General features: G+C 34.9%; 1 long non-coding RNA gene across 1 annotated transcript in view; it reads right to left on the minus strand.

Annotated features, from left to right (window-relative positions):
- Window positions 1-5,246, minus strand: part of LOC129403610 (uncharacterized) — a 66,413-nt gene extending 61,167 nt beyond the window's left edge. The window contains exon 1 of the long non-coding RNA XR_008629331.1: window positions 5,052-5,246. This is a non-coding gene — a long non-coding RNA (uncharacterized LOC129403610). The remainder of the gene's footprint in view (window positions 1-5,051) is intronic.
- Between the last annotated feature and the right edge of the window lie 754 nt (window positions 5,247-6,000).

Genomic DNA, 6,000 nt, shown 5'->3' on the forward strand with positions numbered 1-6,000 from the left:
TAGGAATTAGTATTCATCATTCTGCTGAGTATTGGGAAAAATAAAGGGGTTACCATGCTTTTCCTTAAAATGGTTAAGGCCATGTGGTTAGAATATAAAAGTTTTTATTATTAAGAATTAAGAGAAAACTCTTTTCTAATAGAATTATTTCTATCTCTGAGGATGTATAAAAAGAAAAGTTGGTTTGTCTTTTTAAAATCCCATAGGGAAGGAATAACCAGCTCTCATTCCCATTGGGCAGGCTAAGCAGAGTCATTAAAAAGCAGATTTAAAGCTGAAGTATAATCTCTGAGTTCCATTTTGAAACTCTTCATCCAACCATGACAAACTGAAGGAAGTTACCGACAGAAAGTGGCCTTTTTAAAAAAAGTATACTTACTTTACTTCTCGAGAAAAAGTCTATCATGACTTCTTTCTGAATTATAATTGTTTAGTGAATATAGTCTAAATAACCCAACTTAGTCACTTTCAAGCTTATGACTCTTAAAACATAGTTTTCTCTTTAAATGCTTTAAGGTAAGTAGTAGTAATTTTTAAGGAGCTGTTTTTGTTTTAAGACGAGATTTTCCTTGCATGTTGAATCTCCTGATGACAGGAGTAACTGCAATTTGCATACTATACTAACTGAGCCTTTCGCTATACCTTAATGTAAATGGAATTTCATTATATCAAGTATAGCATATGCAGATCCTACTGTGTATGTATATAAGCTCAACCTAATTCCATTACAAACATATTTTCAAAAATTGTCTTATTATATTCTAGAAACATACTTGCTAGCTGGATACTGTGCTAATTTATTCAAACCTGAGAGGAGTCTATCCACATGTTGACACACACACTCATTTAAATTAAGTTAAATGGATTTAACATGTAATATCACTGAGCTATTCTGCCATTCATTATTCTTTCACTACTCATTTCACTATTTATTTGCTAATAAACACCAAATCAAACAAGCATAAATACCTAAACTTTTTTTTTAATATCACTCATTGTTTTACTCTTTTTCCTTTTTTTTTTTTTTTGGTATTTGAACCATCAGTTTTGCACCCAGGGATCACTCCTGGATGTATTCTTGGACAATATGGGGTGCTGGGAGTGAAACCCAGATCAGTCTTATGCAAGTGTCCTACCCACTGCACTACCTTTCCAGCTCCCTCATTTTTATTTACATATAAAAATATATTAGTTCAAAGTTTTTATTTTAAATGTGATCTCTTAAAGATTAAAAATGGTAATGATAAGAGAAGTGTGCTCTTCTTGAAGGAAGAATAATCTATGTACTCTGATTGACAGGTGTATATTGTATTAGATAAAGCAATAAAGATATTTATGAGTGAAGAATAATTTCCTCTCGACAGTGTCCTGACCCTTGACCTATGGCCTGACTCTTGTTAGCTTCACTAACATAGAGTAATTGTTACAGGTGTAGTTAAACACCCCTCAAAGGGAGCTACCTGAGATTTATTTAGTTTGATGAGCACAAACGTGCTGTTGTGATAAAACTAAGTCTCTGATCATCTCTGACTATAAGGACATGAAAATTCACCCAGTCAAAATTCCAAACACAAAGAGCTTTCTTTACTGTTTGGCTTGAAGCTTTCCGTTATAACAAGAAGGGTACATACATCAGGACAAAGCCATGGTAAATATGTAATTGTCATTACCCTGAAAGCATGTCTCACACATAATTGTGACACAGATCTAAAGAATGCTATATCCACAATAGACTCCCTGAGTTTTTATAATTATTAGTAAACTCTTACTATGTCATACTTTGGAAGTGTGTCTTATTCTGAAGTTATTCTTTTGTATTTATATGCTAATCATCTTCCTCAAAAGAAATCAGTTCTTTGAGTTGTATTTTATTGTTCAGAAGGTACTAGCATTAAGAGTACTTACGGATGATGTGGTAACAATTGTGATTTCTCATGAAAGTTAATGCCTCCTCCACTAAGGAAATATATTGTATTCTCTTTTTTCAGCAACTTAAGTATTTCAGAAAACAGTGAAACACAATGAGCTATGCAAATCTGTGTTATAATAGAAAAATATTATAAGGGAAAACCAAATGACTGTAACATCCATTAGAGGAAAGTCAATATAGTCACATACCCATGGTTTTTAAAATACTAGAAGAATGGATATTTCTGGTAAAATAAAAATGACTTCACATTTCATTAAAATGAAGTCAAAGCAGTAACCTGGCAGTGTTTTCAAAACGTTTTATCATGAAGGAAGTGGAGTCAACTTTTCAAACACTCAACACAATGAAGTACTGCATTTCTTTTTTCTGTTTATTTAGACATATAATACTAGAGTCATCCAAATGTTTGTTACTTAACATGAAGAATTGTAACAATTCTCTAACCTAATAATAGATTCCACAGAATCCAATTTACCTTCAAAACTATATAAAGGGAATAAATTACTTTTAAATTTATTAAGGGTTCTTATTCAGGCCACAGTTCTGAAAGTCATGAGCATGCTTTGATGAAACATGCTTTGATGGGACAAAATTATTATACAAAAGTTAAGAAAAAATCAGTGGAGGAAAATACGAAGATTATGCTTATCTTAACATGATACTAAAAGTAAACTACTTCAGTTGGTTCAGTAAAGATGTAGTGTAACTCATCTGTTTTCAAAATATCACACTTTCTTTTTATTAAATAATGAAAATAAGGGATTATCATCATGTAACTTATTGTCATGCATACTTGCTATAATAATGCCTTCTTCCCAGACTACCATCCTTTCAAATGTGATGAGATCATCAGGTAACAGTGTAGGATATGAAGGCTTAGCATGCTGTGTTGTTAGCACATTAAAAAAAGAAATTGCTGGGATAATTAACAACTACCTATTTGTCTGTGGGATGCATTCATTATGGTTCTACAAATTGGAGGTCTCCAAAATCTGTGCAATAAAATTTACTCTTTGTTCAGGAAGTTCCCCTTGGATTTGGGGGAAATTCTGGTTTGCTGTGTCTATTGTAATTGTGACAGGCAGTTGACATGTCTCATAGTCTAAATGTAGTGGCAAGCAGGGGGTGGTACAATGATGAAAAAACTGCCATTCATTCTTGAGCAAAGGAAAGGTGTTTCTTAGCATATTCCAACCTATGTTCAGACTAGAGTTGGGTCTCTGAGGTTGAAGGTCAAATCTGTGAGGTCAAAGCTATTTCTTGTCAATCTTAGTTCACTAATGACACATGAATTGGAAATTAGAACAAAGTAAGTAAAACGAATAGCCAGAAGGTGAGTGTCTGTTTTATTACTCAGAAGAGCTGGGAAATCTGGCCAATTGTTGCCCTATGTGGCTTGAATGACAGTTGTTAAGTTGAAAAAGGGACAGTGTGATGGGAATGCCACTTTAAATCTCAATTACCTCCTCCACTCCAATCAGCTTGGTAGAGCTTTAATGAAGTGCAATTCTCTGTCCTTTTCCTCATACTTCTATCTCTAGAATAAGCCTCACATTCAAGTTTGACAGCAGTACAATCAGTTTTCCATTCATCACTGGCCCTGTTTTAACCCTGCTGAAAAAGGGCCTAATGTACGTGGCAGTGATGGCAATTAGGCAGAAAAGTAATATTAGAAACAGACAAAAGCCTGAGTCTTTTAGCATTACAGGTGTTTTTTTTTTTCAGCCCGTTCTAGACATAAAGGAATAGGCAGTGTTGTTAAGTTCCCTTCTTCAGTCTTCTCTTAAGCTGAAAGTCCAACGATTTCAAGATTCAATTAATTAGAGACATGGAGAGCCAAAGAACAAGGTAAAAGCTAAGTTCTTTCTAACTGAAGACACACTTAGTAATTGGCCCCTTATTAAAATGGATATCTTCTGGGTGTATGTTTAATAAGGTTGATAAAAACTCGTCATTTCCTCATTAGGATAGCACATGAATACACTCTGCATGTAGAAAAGAAATCTTAGAGAACAAACAGGAAAATATCAATCTGTTAAATATAGGAATGCAAAACATAAAAATTGAAAAGCTTAAGAACTTTAACTTTTTAGAGATAGCTATGTTAAATGTATTGTGCATGCATGTGTGTGTGTGTGTGTGTGTGTGTGTGTGAATGAATGAGTGTGCAAGCTGAGATTTTAAAAGACAAGTCTTGGCTCTTCAATCAGTTTATCTTGGGATGCAAAATATTTAAGCATTTCAGTTTTATAACCTGGATCAATGATATTTACTGTGACTTTTAAAAAACGATAAAGACACATTTAAGTGGTTCCCTCAGATGAAAATAAACGCAAGATTTTAAAATCTATACATTCCTGTCTGCTTGTATGAGAATTCACGGACTAATTATGTCTATATCTTTGCACACAAAATGCACACATAAATATTTAGATACACGTATGAATTGTTCTATCTAATTGTATTTTCAAATATGTTTATAGTAGTATGTAAAATCTTAAAAAAATAAAAATTTTTGTGCATGCATTTAATTGTTATGTATGTTTTCCTAACGGTTCTTTTTATGCCCCCCCTCCCTTTTTAAATGTCAGCCAGGTTGGGGTGGGTTGGGTTTTTTTTTGTTGTTTTGTTTTGTTTTGTTTGATAGATTCCACAGGAACATGTGGCATCAGAGTAAGGATCTTGTTTGAGAGAATGGAGGTTTGGAAGAAAAAAAAAAAACACAGATGCAGCAATTAGGCGGCTCTTGCTGCTCATTGGGGAGGTGACACAAGTGGGTGATAGTGGCTTTCACCTCTCACACTCCCTTCTCTCCTGCCTGATTCCTAGAACAATCCCTGTCAGAAACACTCTTTGAAAAAGGCTGCATTAGACAATGGCTCTTCACCCTTATTTTACGCTTTAAGTAGTGGAGCAGAATGCTGTAAGGGGCTGAAAACAAGGCGTAATCTGAGAAAGACGCGCAGGCATTGTTATAACTGTGAAAACCAGAAGAGCCCCTTTCAGAGCCGTGACTGAAAGTGCTCGGAAGACCTTTAGTCCTTTGCACTCTCCCAATCACCAATTAGACAAACATTAACATCAATTAAGCTGTTATACGGCACAGGTTCCATATAATTACCTTAATGGGTTGACGCTTTCTTTAGCAGCAATTTCTTAAACAAACTTCATCTTTTGTGCAACAGGCTAAGAAAATTTTCAGCAGGGAGCATTTCCTTTTGTCAAGTTTTCTAAAGAGACAGCTGAATTGTTCTATTTAACAACAAACACCTTCACTAAGGACCCTCGTCTTGTCCCCGTTCCCACCACATTTGACTACTAGGCTCAAAGCTTATTAACCATCAGAGACAAAAAAACGGACTGGCCAGGGGAGCCCAGACACATGCAGGGCGGGCAGTACACAAAGGACCAGTGAGTCTGGCACCGGTTTGCAAGCAGACCCTCGGAGAAAGCACCAATTGAATTAGTTGCCTATTTAGTATCCAAAGCGCCAGATCCGTCCTTACTAAAAGCACAAAGAAAATGAAATAGAAAAACAGGATCTTGCTCATAAAACAAGACAAATCTGTCTAATTTATTTTGTACCAGTAAGTGCTAATTAAATGCAAGCTACTCAGATTCTTCCTGTTCCTGCCTCACCTAATTCGCTTAGAATCACGACAATGCCAGTCTGATTTTTCCCCCTGTTTAACAAACATTCATTTGAAATGTACTCAAATACAGCTATAAAAATACAACCCTTATATCACTTCTATTTTTATTTTATATAAAGTCCATGTGTTTTTTCTCTGTTGTGAAATTATTTGAGGAGGGGAAAGCTCTTGGCAGAAACAAGTCCTTAAACTATCCTTGTGCATCTTAAGGAATAAACAACTTGAGATGCATATAATGAACTATAATTGTTCCCCCTTGCCACCCCCCCCCACAATTGGAGTAATGTATGTAACCGATTTCACAGCAATTCATTAAAAGTCAGAAGCCTAACTCATCTCTTTATGGCTTTAAAAGTCAACCATAGTAAATATCAAGGAATAAAGCAAATACAAAATATACACACACATATTAAATTT

Source organism: Sorex araneus, chromosome 3, assembly GCF_027595985.1.
Source record: "Sorex araneus isolate mSorAra2 chromosome 3, mSorAra2.pri, whole genome shotgun sequence".
Taxonomy (NCBI): domain Eukaryota; kingdom Metazoa; phylum Chordata; class Mammalia; order Eulipotyphla; family Soricidae; genus Sorex; species Sorex araneus.